Source organism: Artemia sp. Qi Xiang Cuo, chromosome 12 (genome assembly GCF_049724085.1).
Source record: "Artemia sp. Qi Xiang Cuo chromosome 12, ASM4972408v1, whole genome shotgun sequence".
Taxonomy (NCBI): domain Eukaryota; kingdom Metazoa; phylum Arthropoda; class Branchiopoda; order Anostraca; family Artemiidae; genus Artemia; species Artemia sp. Qi Xiang Cuo.
Window position 1 is genome coordinate 54700197 of NC_142805.1, and position 13233 is coordinate 54713429.

Consider the following 13233-nt stretch of genomic DNA (forward strand, 5'->3'; position numbering starts at 1 on the left):
CTGTGGAACATTCATTGGTAAAATTCGAGTTTAGCTACTTTTCACTAGGCTAGGCTCTCTTTGAAAGGAGTTAGGTTAGAAAATGAAACTTTCAGTAATGAATCCAAGGCAAAAGCATACTCTGGAAAGATATTGCCAAGCTTCTATATTAATCCTCTTCCAATTTCTAAGTCCTAGAAATTTGCCTACTTGACAGGTTGGAAACAGGTTGACCTATTGAAATTTTGACAATATAATATTTTACCTTAATTTTCAGTAATCAGCTTCTTTTTCTCTAGCCTTAGTTCCAGAAATGCAATTCCTGTCATTTAAGTAGAATTTTAAGCCATATCAATGGGTTTTTTTCAAATTTTAGGAGGTGTATTTGCATATCTTTAAAACCTTATAAATTGGGATTAAGCAAAGCTGTGAAGCTGAAAACAGTTTTGCTGCACTTCATTTAAGCAGATGATCTATTTTGCAAGGTTTCACTTTGTAACAAAGATTTTTAAAGGTCATCAAAGGTCAGGACCCTCTAGGGAGAGAGAAGGAGCAAAGGTGGGCCTAGGTACTTCAAAATACCTTCCTTGGATATACTCCACTCTGTAGGCCTATCCCTGAAAGTTTAATTTTCCTAATCAAACGCCTTTCCAAGAAAGTGAAAAGTAGCTAAACTAGAATTTCACCCATTCTTTTTACAACTCCTAGGGTCTAGAGCACTTTCAGACAGCATTTTCTAAGACTAGACTTAAACAATATGCCTTAATGTGTGGCCAAGATTGAGCTCCATTGCTAACTAGGCTATCAGTATATTTTTAAATTCAGTATTGTGTGTGATTAAAATATTCAATCTAGGCTAATCACATATTTATTTAAACAATTTTTACACATCCAATTAGGCATGTAGCCTACTGGAGGTTTTACCCTATAGGGATAATAGGCCTAGCCTACATACCTAGCTGAAATATTTTGGCAAAATATTAAGAGATTGACTTACCTTGTATAAAATATATATTTGATGTAAGGATAGTAAAAAAATATATCAAGGAAATAACCTAAGCTAATACGTCAACCAATCAAATTTAAGTTGCAGATGTATTCAATAATTTGTTTGAGCCAACTCACCATGCATACATCATAGCTAGCGCTGTAGCATTCAATTGCAATTGATTTTCGCTACTAAAAAACAGGGGCGTAATTTACTACAGGCCAGGGCGTCACTGTCCCCCCCCCCGGATGAAATTCACTATATTCAAAATTGTGCCAAAACTAATATAGACTTACATAGTTCAAGCATCCGCAGAAACAGATCAGATTTCTTTAGTGTAAATTTACTTTTAGGGTACCTTGTGGCTCTTTTTCATTTTCCCCTGTAATTATTACTTGACTTGAGAAAATTGGCCCCATCATATCTGGTTTTGTTCTTCACTTTTGTTTTTTATTCGTTCTAATCCTCGTTGACGCATGTCATACAACCATATATTTCCTTTTGTTTTTTACTTTCGCTTTGACCTGCTGTAATTATTGCTGTCAATTATCTTCTAACTCCATATTTCTTTTTTCTTCACTTTCTTTTTTGACTCGTTGTGGTTTTCGCTGTTGCATATCTTATAATCTAATATTTCTTTGCTCTCCACTTTTATTTTTGGCTCGTTGCAATTCATGCTACTATTTATCTTCTAGCCGCATATTTTTTTTGCTCTTCACTTTCGTTTTTTACTCGCTGTCACAAATCTTTTATTACCGTATATTTCTTTGTTCTTCAATTTCGCTTTTAATTCGTTCTGATCCTCGTTCTTGCATGTCTTGCGACCGGATATTTCTTTATTATTCACTTTTGTTTTTGACTTGTTTTAGTTCTCAGTGCCACTTATTTTCTAACCACTTACTTTTTCGTTCTTCACTTTCGTTTTTGACTAGTTGTAATTGTCATTGTCGCAAGTATTCTTACCGTATATTTCTTTGTTCTTCATTTTCGTTTATCATTGCTTCAAACATTTTTTCAATTCCCTTTACCTTACCTGCTTGTATTAGTCTTGTTACATTTGATGGTCTGGATTGTTCATTTTGAGCAATTGTTAATTTACGTTTTTGTCCTCTAGGAATTATGAAACTGCTTAAAATGCCGTTCGTAAACAAACTCGTTATGTTTGGTATTTTATGCTTAGCTGTGTTCTTTTTGCAATTTTGCATGCAATATAGATTCTAAAAACGATACGACCACTCCTGAGGGAAAGTGATGGTTCATTTGGGGAAGGTGCCTTCTAACCGTGCTGGTTCACTGGGAAAACGGCCTCGACTAGAGGATAAACGGGAATGAGAATTAATGTATACAAGCTTGCCGCGTAGCCGTGCCGGAGAAGCCACCAGTCTCCCAGATATATATGTGTATATATAAGAAACTATGCGAAATCAATTAGCTCAAAAGAATTCTTATCTTTTAAACAATTTATCTTTTTTAGAAAAAAGGAAGATAATAACAATAACTGGTGGCTTTGTAAAGGTGAATATTTAATGTTGATATAGGTTTTATCACTAGTACTTCTTCTACTATTAACTCACTGCAGCACCAAGCCGCAAGGGGCCAACAAAGAGGATTTTTGGCAATCTGTCATCTTTCATCCGTTGAACCATTACTAGCCATCTCATTATAGCCCTAGAAGGGGAGATAGAACCAAATTTTTTGCAGAGCTTATTGTTTCAAATACGGTCAGTCAGATCATTATGTTTCGGAAACAATCTGTAGAAAATTCCTCTATAAAAATGTGATAAGTCCTCCTCCGTTTTTTGGAGCGCCCACGTGTCAGAACCATGCCTGACGACTAACATTACTGCAGCTTGAAATACTCTAATCTTGGTTCGTGGACTTATCTTACTATTCTTACAAAAATTTTAAACTATAAAAAAACACCCTGTGTCTTGGCTATTAACATCTTCACTGCACCCAACATCATTACTAGTAATTAATAAAAAAAACTTTACGAAAAAAAAATTTTTCAAAGAAAAGTGAAGGCCATTTTAAACTTAAGATCAGCAGATACAAATACCTGTTAAAATTCAAACTCAAAACGACCATAAATTACTATTAAAGAATAAATGAAACCTAAAACGAACAGAAACTAAATAAACAATCACAGCAAAAAATTAATAAGTAATAATATAAATGAATAAATAGATATTAAAGCGAGTAATGGTTAAATTGAATATGCAAATCAAGCTTAAAACGAAAAAAAAAAAAATTTGCTATTGAAGTGTAAATGAAACTCAAAACGAACAGGAATTAAATATAGAATCAATGCAAACGAACATACAATAGCTAATAATGTAAATGAATAAATAAATCTTAAAACGAGAGAAAAATTAAACTGAATATGCAAATCAAGCTTGAAACGAAAAAAAATCACTACAAACAAGAGTTTGGGTATCGCCTCCTTCTCTCACTGTAAAAGTCTAAAACCTACTGCATCACGGCGCTTCACTGAAAACGAATTGTATTACAAATATTTTTCTTTTGTACTTAATATTGAAAATAAACATTAAAATTACAGTATAATTTTGAACTGATGAGCTTTCAGCAGTTAATATCATTGTACATCTCATTAGTTCTTTCTAAAATTGTTCAACCCCTAAAATTGTCCCCTTTCTTAACTATAAAAACCTAAGGACTACCGCGTCATTGGCGTTCCACTGAAAACTAATTATATTCCAAATATTTTCTTTTCCAGTTGTTATAGCATAGAAATGAAAATAAAATTACAGTGCAATAAAATCTTGAACTGATGGATCTTTAAGCAATTAACATCATTATTTATCAAATATTCAATTTGGTTTTGTTTATACTTTCCAAGACTGTTCAAGAAACATATAATTCTCAGTAAAGCGCCATGACGCAGTAGGTTTTAAACTTTTACAGTCAGAGAAGGAGGCGATATGTTAGTATCTATTGTATGTTTGTTTGTATTGATTCTTTATTTAATTTCTGTTTGTTTTGAGTTTCGTTTATACTTCAATAGCAAAATATTTTTTTTTGTTTTAACCTTGATTTGCATATTCAATTTAAGCATTATTCGTTTTAAGATTTATTTATTCATTTATATTATTACCTATTGTGTGTTTTTTTTGCTATGAATGTTTATTTAATTTCTGTTCGTTCTGGGTTTCATTTTTTTTTAATAGTAATTCCTGATTGTTTTTAATTGAAATTTTAACAGGTGTTTGTGTTCACTGATCTGAATCTTTATATGCCTTTCACTCTATACGAAAAACTTATTGTTCGGGAAGGAATTCCAATTAACTTCTGCTCGTTTTTTTATTGCTAAAATTTTCACGTTTTTAAAAATACCTTATTTCAAAATAAAAATTTTTCTTTCAAAATCAAATGTTCATCAAAGTAACAATATTAAAGCAAAAAAATGTGTCTGTGTCCATCTCGGAGTTTTTATTAGCTGATGTTTGAACTATTTTTAACAAAATGGCTATCTCAAAATTTTTATCGGATGGGTTAGGGTAAAAAAAAGGCATGGGGGGGGATTATTGCCCTTCTATCTCTTTTGACTATTTAATTGTGAACTAGAACGTTCCATTTTCCATCAAATGAGCGGCCCTGGGGGTTTTTGTCGACCCCGGAGTTTTAATTTCTGATGTTTGAAACTATTTTTAACAAAATGGCCGTCTCAAAATTTTTATCGGATGAGTTTGGGGAAGAAAAAGGGACGGAGGGGAGAAAGGCTAGCTGCCCTCCGATCTCTTTTGACTCTGAGAAAGCGAACTAGAACTTTTAATTTCAAATCAAATGAGCCCTCTCTGAAGTTTATACGAGCATCCCTTTTATAAGAACCATATACGGCCCCAGGACATAGCTTACAACACCTGCCCCCCGGACACTGGGGGGTTGTGTTGACACCGGAGTTTTTGTTATCTGACCTTTAAGATATTTTAAAAATGGTCATCTCAAAATTTGTCTCAGATGGGTTTATGGAAAAAGGGCGTGGGGTTTGGCTAGCTGCCCTCTGATCTCTTTTGACTCTTAAAAAATGAAATAGAACTTTGAATTTCCAATCAAATTAGCCCAATTTGAAGTTTATACGAGCATCCCTTCCATATGAACCATATATACCCCCAGCGCATAACTTACAACGCCTGTCCCCAGGTCCTGGGGGGTAGTGTTGACACCGAGCTTTTTGTTATATGATCCTTCAACTATTTTTAAAAAATGGCTATCTAAAAATTTTTTTCGGATGCATTTGGGATAAAAGGCGTGGGGGGGGACTGGTCACCCTCCGATATCTTTTGACCCTTAAAAAGTGAACTAGAACTTTAAATTTCAATCAAATGAGCCCTCTCTGAAGTTTATACAAGTATTCCTTCCATAAGAACCATATATGCCCCCAGGGCAAAACTTACAACGCCTGCCCCCCGGGCCGGGGGGGTCGTCAACACCTGACTTTTTGTTATCTGACTTTTGAACAATTTTTAACAAAACGGCTATCTCAAAATTTTTATCGGATGAATTTGAGGAAAAGGGGCGTGGGGAGGGGAGGCTAGTTACCCTCCAATATCTTTTGACTCTCAAAAACTGAACTAGAACTTTCAATTTCCAATCAAATGAGCCCTCTCTGAAGTTTTTACGAGCATCCCTTCCATTAGAACCATATATTGCCCCATGGCATAATTTACAACGCCTGCCCTCGGGCTTTGGGGGGCTGTTTCGACCCCGGAGTTTTCGTTATATGGTCTTTGAAATATTAAAAAAAATGGCCATCTCAAAGTTCTTGTCAGATGGGTTTGAGGGAAAAAGAGCGTGGAGGGAGGGGAGAGCTAGGTGCCCTCTGGTCTCTTTTGACTCTTAAAAAGTGAACTAGAACTTTCAGTTTAAAATCAAATGAGCCCTTTTTAAAGTTTATACGAGGATCCCTTGCATAAGAACCATAATTTGTTGTCTATACCAAAAAAATAGACTTTCCTAACACCGATGAGAAACAAGTTTCTTGGATGCTAAATCATAGGCAGCACAGTATCGTTGCCTGAGTAAAGAGCGATGTGGGCACAATGTATTATTCTTTTCACCAAGGCACTTCGTATAAAAGAAGTTGTCGTAGAAACTTCGGAAGGGGATCATTTACTTGACAATTGAAGCTTATAGGGCCCATTTTAAGAATCAAAACTGATTGGAGGGCAACGCCCGACCATATTTTGAGATGCCCTTCCCTTACTGAACCAGCCCCCTTCCCCTACTGCTCTCGAGGCAAAGAATGTGAGCATATAGCACTTGTTACAGGAAAAGAAGGTCATGTTTAACTAAATAAAAACACACTAGGTGCTTGCAGGTTGTCAAAACAGCGTATCTCAGGAATGACTTGAGAGTATCAAGTTGGAACATTCAGGGAGTTATGAAGGGGGGGGGGTGACCCATTGACCAAAAGGCTACGTCCATATATGCACGCTACGACTACTACTGCTCCTACCAAAACCACTACAACTATAGCTGCTAAACTACTACGACTACTAAGGCTGAGAAGATTAAGGTGAGTATTTCAGGAAATATTGAGGGGAAGCTGAACTTCATCAAGACAACCCATGTGCATACCCGTTGTCAAAAGGGTACATTATCATTATCTTAGGCTTAGCGTATTAAGTTGAAACTTCATGGGCATGATGAGGGGATGTTCAGCTAACTAAGAGGCAATACGTGCATACTACTACTATTACTACAGCTACTAATAACACACGAACTATTAAAACTATTATGACTCCTATTACTGGTAAGGCTAAGGGTATGAACGTGAAAATTTAGGGGAATATTGAGGAGAAAGGTGAACTAAATCAAAACAAATTCTGTGCATGCAGATTTTCAAAGAGGCATATCTCAAGAAGGTCTTAGGGTATTAAGTTGGAACTTTCAGATAATGATGAGGGGGAAGATCAATTGGCGATAAGGCAATATCTGCACGCTGCTACTACTACTACTTTTATTGTGACTACTTCTAAGGCTACGGGTATTAGGGTGAAAAGTCTAGGAAATGTTGAAGGGAAGTTAAACTAAATTGTGTCTTAAACAAGAATATCGATAAAAGTTCATATGGGTTGATACTTCTATTTTGCTGCAGCTATACATATTACCCACTTACTTGAAAAGATTGGGAGAGGGTATTTGATAGCGTCTCATTTCAAAGACACTATCAATCTGCCATAACATAATAAAGAAATGACGCTCATATATATATTTTTTTTTTTATTCAGGATGCGAATTCGGCCTTTAAAGGCTAGTGATAGTTCATTTTTGAAATAAATTGTATCTTATCTCTTATGTCTTACCCCTAGATGAATCAAGCCCCGTTTAACTCAACGCTGATTTCGATCTATGCGTATGAAAAACGACATAGAATTCAAAACTGAAAGTGTCAAGTTACTAATTAAAATTAATAAAGAGCAAACAAATTTATCGCGCAAATGAAACAACAAATTTCTCCTAAAAAGAAAGATTTACATGCAGGTTCAATAATAAACAAAGCTCCATAAGCCAAACAACTGTTTAGTTCTTGCAAAAAAAACAATCTTTTTAGCATTGATACAATTAATTGACTCCATAACTTCAAAATTTTTCACATGTCCGCAATATATTTTTTTTTCTTCGGCAACAACAACTCTTGACACGCTCTAATGGTTACATAGTTCAATAATGACACGCAATAATGGTTACATATTTCATTAGGAAGTTTTTCTGTTTAGCAGCACTCGCAGAGGGCAAACAGAATATTTTCGCTCACTGGTGGATTTAAAAGTCAAGAATTTTTAAGTATTGTACTCGTCAGTAATAGGAATCGAGTTGTATAAGAGTAGGCTGCGCTTAATTATGATGGATAATTTCCAGGAGGGATTGAACAGAAATTACTTACATGGGAGTTTAGTTAACAGGGTTTGAATTGAACAGGGCTCAAAATAAATGTTGTATGAAGGTTCAGATGAATGGGGTCAGTTTGGGTTACGCCGGGCTGATTTCAACGGGGTTGAGTTGCAACGCAAATGGAATTGAATAGTTCATAGCAAAAAATCTACGGATCAACTTCAGGAAATCTCTGGAGGGCAAAAAGATGTAACAAGTGCTGCATGCAGGAGCAGTGACGTAATGTCATCAAAATCCTGAAGATGGCAAAGTTGGAGCCAATTTTCCCAAATTAAGTGAAAATGACAGTGAAAACTGAAAAATTATCGATATATTACTATAAAGGCAAAGATATACTAAAGGAAAATGACCTGTTTCTCTGGATACTTGAATTATGCACGCTTATCTTAGTTTTGACAAGATTTTTTGCAGAAACTTAATTTCAGTCGGGGGGGGATGAGGTCGAGGGCAAACTTGGGTCTTAAGGAGGCAGTTTGAACCCTCCCCCTGCCCCATAGCAAATTACGCCCCTGCGCAGAAGCTCTTTCTACGATGATATAAAATGTGTTGTAGACGTAGCCCACAGTAGACAGAATATACCAGTAAGCTTATCACAGATCATTTCTGGTCTTCGTGAACAAAAAGCTCCTCCCACTTATTTCTGCCTTAGCTTGTTTAGCCTGTTTCTGCATTAGCTTTATTTCCGTTTGTTTCAATGCACTTTGATGGAAACAGTTGAAAACTGTCTAGCATGTCTAACATGTTTATATCTGCCAAAACGTTCTCCGGAGCACTCGCACCCCTGTCCGGGTTTTTATAACGGGTGAGATAGAGAATGATCATACTGGATAATATATGAACTGTGACGTAGCCGGTGATTAACAGTGAACCCTTGAGTGTGATTAAATAAAAAAAAGTTTTTCCAATAGAAAGTAAGGAGCAACATTAAAACTTAAAACGAACATAAATTACTACGTAGGCTATATGAGGGGCGTTGCCGCCTCTTCGACACCTCGCTCTTCACGCTAAAGTTTTTTAGTACTTTCAAAAAAGCTTTTATTATTTTAACAAAACAACCCTGGTGTTTCATGAGTCGTTCTTAAAGAATTGGGACAAAATTCATACTTTAGCGTAAAGAACTAGGTGTTGAGGAGAGGGCAACCCCCCTCCCCCCTCATATACGCAATAATTTCTGTTCATTTTACGTATTAATATTGCTCCTTACTTTCAGTTGAAAAAACTTTTTCTTTTGTTTACTTTCTGATCGTTTTTTAAATGATGCCAGGAAATCTGGCTCCAGCTCCACAAAAAAAATCCCCCCTCCCCATTGAAATATAATTTAGACAATCAAATCCCAGTGAAAACTTACCCCGGACAATGACCCTTAACATCTCCACGCGTAGTATTGAATCGGCAAAGAGAAAGTAAGACAAATAAAAATTATTTTTGTATAGGAATTTTTATAGACAAATTCCTCCAGTGTAAAATTTCCCCTGAAAGGTTCACCCCCTGAAAACTTCTTCCCGTGAAAAATCCCCCCCCTCCACTCGAAAAATGTATGCATAATTCCAAGTAACAAATACTATACGTAAACAATGGATGAATTTTATAGACCTTTCTCCAGAGGCTGTGAGATGTCATGTTATCTCCAAAGGCACAGTTATTGGGTATTTCAACTATGCTGAACAAAATGGCTAACTCGAAATTTTGATCAGACGACTTTCAGAAAAAAGGGGCGTGGGAGGGGGCCTACTTGCTCTCTAATCTTTTTGGCCACTTAAAAAGGGGAGTAGAACTTTTAATTTCCGTTTGAATAAGCCCTTTTTCGATATTCTAGGACCATTGGGTCGATACTTAATATAGATCTAATAGATCTTGATGAACTTAAGATATCGACTGAGGCCGATAGTGAGGGCCCTGCTTAAGGAATGTGCACTTAACATAGATCTAATGTGTAAAAGTTTAGGTAATTTAATGATGAAATACATTTATTTTTTTATTTTCCTTCAACTTATTATTAAGATGAATGTTTCATCATATGTTTCCTTTTCTTGCTTGTTACATCGCTTCACCGTGCGAGTTAATGGAAATAATACTAGTTTCTCAATTGTGCGAAGGCTTTGTAAACTTCACACCTAAGTTATAAATGAACTTTTCTACTAGGCTTTTCGATAGGTAAAATTACAACCTGCGCTTCATTCATAATAATTGAATTCTGGAACGGTTCCATTGCAACTGATCCACCGCTTGACTGAACCCCAAACAACTGCACCACCGTGCAGCTGAACCCTCGTGCAACTCAACCCCAGTTAACTAAAACCCCGTGTAACTGAACCCCCGTGCAACTGGACCACCGTGCAACTGAACAGCTGAACCCTCGTATAACTGAACTCTCCTGCAACTGAAACACCGCACTTAAATTGGGTAAAACACAAGTTAGAATCTTTAAATTTTCAACCTTGTTTGAATTTTCTACTTTTTAAGTCATAATATAAATGACTGTCAAGATGATTAATAAAAAAGCTCCGTTTTGTTGTCACAAAAACAAAGAGAATTGGACGTCACAGACTATTAAAGCCAGGTCTGTTAATAGAGCTTTCCTTCGCCCTGTCACTGCAAGGGTCTAGGCATTTATCCCCCCCCTCTCCCAAGGAAAAACCCTTCCCTGGAAAATACTCCCTCGCGGAAAATATGGATTTCCAAATTGGAATATTTTAGTTGTGTTCTGTTAATTTTTAGTTTAGCCGAGAAGTTCTAAGGAAAGTGGAAAAGAGGAATTTATGTGTAAGTCTTGCCCATCCCCTCCGTGCAAAAATTTTGTTCTCATGGAAAATCCTCCAGAAAACTCCCACGCAAAAAAATGTCCGTGTGTTTCCCAAGAACAGACACTATCTGTGAGCAATGGACAAATTACAAAACTTCAAAAAGTACTGTAACTTCTGCAATGGGGTTATCTGATTGTTTTGTAGCTAGAAAGAGAGGGGGATACCTCAAAGGGTGCATTTTGATGCCAAAACATCTCAGCTCTCATTGAGCCTACAAATAAATACAGAATTAGCTCTAAGGGAGAGACGATAGGAGGATGGAGGTAGAAATTAGTTATAATCCCCAGGGTAGTCTTTTATAGTGATTGGATACCAACCAACCACAAGGGGTATTTTTCTGGGGGGTATTTTTCATAGCGAGGTATTTTCCACGAGGTGGTATTTACCGGAGATATTTTCCATAGGTGTTTTTCTCGGGGAGGGGGAGGGGGACTGGTTGTCCTTCAATCACTTTTGACTTTTATAAAGTGCGCTAGAACTTTCAATTTTCAATCGAACAATAAAATGTGTTTAACAAAAACCCCACCGTCCTCGGGCCAAGGGCTGTAGATTATTACAAGTTACCCATTGTTAAAATTTAAGGATTTTATGGAAAGGATGATCGTACAAACTTTAGAGAAGGCTCATTCGATTGGAAATGGGAATTTCAAGTTCGATTTCGAAAAATAAAAGGTAATCGGAGGACAATCAGCCTCTCCCTCCTAACCGCCATTTTTCCTTCAAATGCATCCGATCAAAATTAAAAAAAAAATTCAATAGAGTCTAAAGGGGAAAAAACATGCCTGTGGGGTTAACAACCCCACCAGCAGCTCCTGCAGCAAGGGCTGTAAGTTAAGCTAGTTACTCAATGCTAGCAAATAAGGTTTTTAGGGAGAAAATTTTTGTATGAACTTGGGAGGGGGGGGTGCTAATTCGATTTTAAATCAAAAGTTCCAGTGCACTTTTTAAGAGTTAAAAGTGATCGAAGGGCTTCCACCCCACCCTCTTTTTCCCCCAATACATCCGATTGATAATTTTGAGATGACCATTTTATTTAAAACAGATCAAAGGTTAAATAAATGTGCCTCCAGGGTTCACAACCCCTAGCCCCTGGTGGAAGGGCTGTAAGTTATGCAAGCTGCCTATTGTTAACATAGGAGGTATTTTTTTTTTTTATCAAGAAGAGAGGGCGTGTTTGATCCTACAAATAAATTAAATAAAAAAAACAAGTTTTTTTAACTGAAAGTAAGGAGCAACATTAAAACTTAATATTAATTTGCTTCTATTTGGTTAAATGGCTTTCTCGAAAGTTCTTTAGTTTTATTTATGAACGTTTTTATTAGTAATAAATATACGTAACTTACGAATTAACTTACGTAAGGAACTTCTATATTCATATATTTTATAATAAGTATATTAGGGGGTTCGCCCCCTAAAATAATTTTAAACAATGCTGGGAAATCTGGCATCCCCTTCATAGCAATGTCCCTTCTGCCATGAATACTTCCTCCATAGAAATCCTCCCACGTAACCCCGACCTCCCCCCCCCCCACTACGAGAAAAATTCCCCCTTGAAAACGTTGTAGACTTTCCAATAACCAATACTATATGTAAGCATTGGGTAAAGTTCATAACTTTCAGCCCTCCCCCCGGGGACTTTGGGGGATTAAGTCATCCTAAAAGACATATTTATTATATTTTCGACCATGCTAAATAAAATGGCCATCTCAAAATTTTGATCGGGTGACTTTGGGAAAAAAATGAGCGTGGGAGGGGGCCTAGCTGCCCTCCATTTTTTTTGGTCACTTAAAAAGGGCACTAGAACTTTCAATTTCCGTTCGAAATGAGCTCTCCCACGATATTCTAAGACCACTGGGTCGATACGGTTACCCCTGAAAAAAAAAACAAACAAAAAAACAAAAAGAAAAAAACAACTAAACACGCATCCGTGATCTTTCTTCTGGCAAAAAAATACAAAAGTCCAAATTTTTGCAGGTAGGAGCTTGAAACTTCTATAGTAGAGTTCTCTGATACGCTGAATCTCATGGTGTGATTTTCATTAAGATTCTATAGCTTTTAGGGGGCGTTTACCCCTTTTTTGAAAATCAGGCAAATTTTCTCAGGCGCGTAACTTCAACTAAGGAGCATCTTCAACTAAATCAGGAGGTACTTTGTGCATCCAGTATTACAAGACGACGTATCTACAATGTGTCGAGAACAGCCGAGGGCATAAACCTGAGGGTATGAAGTTTAAACTTTCTGGCCATGTTGAAGCAATGTTGATAAATAGGCTGGAGTGCAACCAGTCCCCCTCCCATATTCTTTTTAGCTGCAATTACCTCAAAGACATCTGATAAAAATTAATTATCTAGATTGACAAAGGTCAAATAGTTTAAACACATATGTTTATTACTGAACGTCCAGAAAGGTCTGATTCATCTGAAGAAAACAGAGAAATAAAATCAATTTAATGGTTTGTGACATCGGATATTCTTTTTTTTTTGCAAAAATAAAAAAAAGCTTTTTTATGAATTATCTTGACAGGCGTTTATATCATGACTTTAAGAA

At 36.4% G+C, this 13233-nt stretch overlaps 1 protein-coding gene across 2 annotated transcripts in view; it reads right to left on the reverse strand.

Moving 5' to 3' along the window:
• Window positions 1-1077, reverse strand: part of Fkbp14 (peptidyl-prolyl cis-trans isomerase Fkb14) — a 40759-nt gene extending 39682 nt beyond the window's left edge. For both annotated transcript variants that reach the window (XM_089098352.1, XM_089098353.1), the window contains exon 1: window positions 977-1077. The gene's annotated coding sequence lies outside the window, so the exon portion shown is untranslated. The remainder of the gene's footprint in view (window positions 1-976) is intronic.
• Between the last annotated feature and the right edge of the window lie 12156 nt (window positions 1078-13233).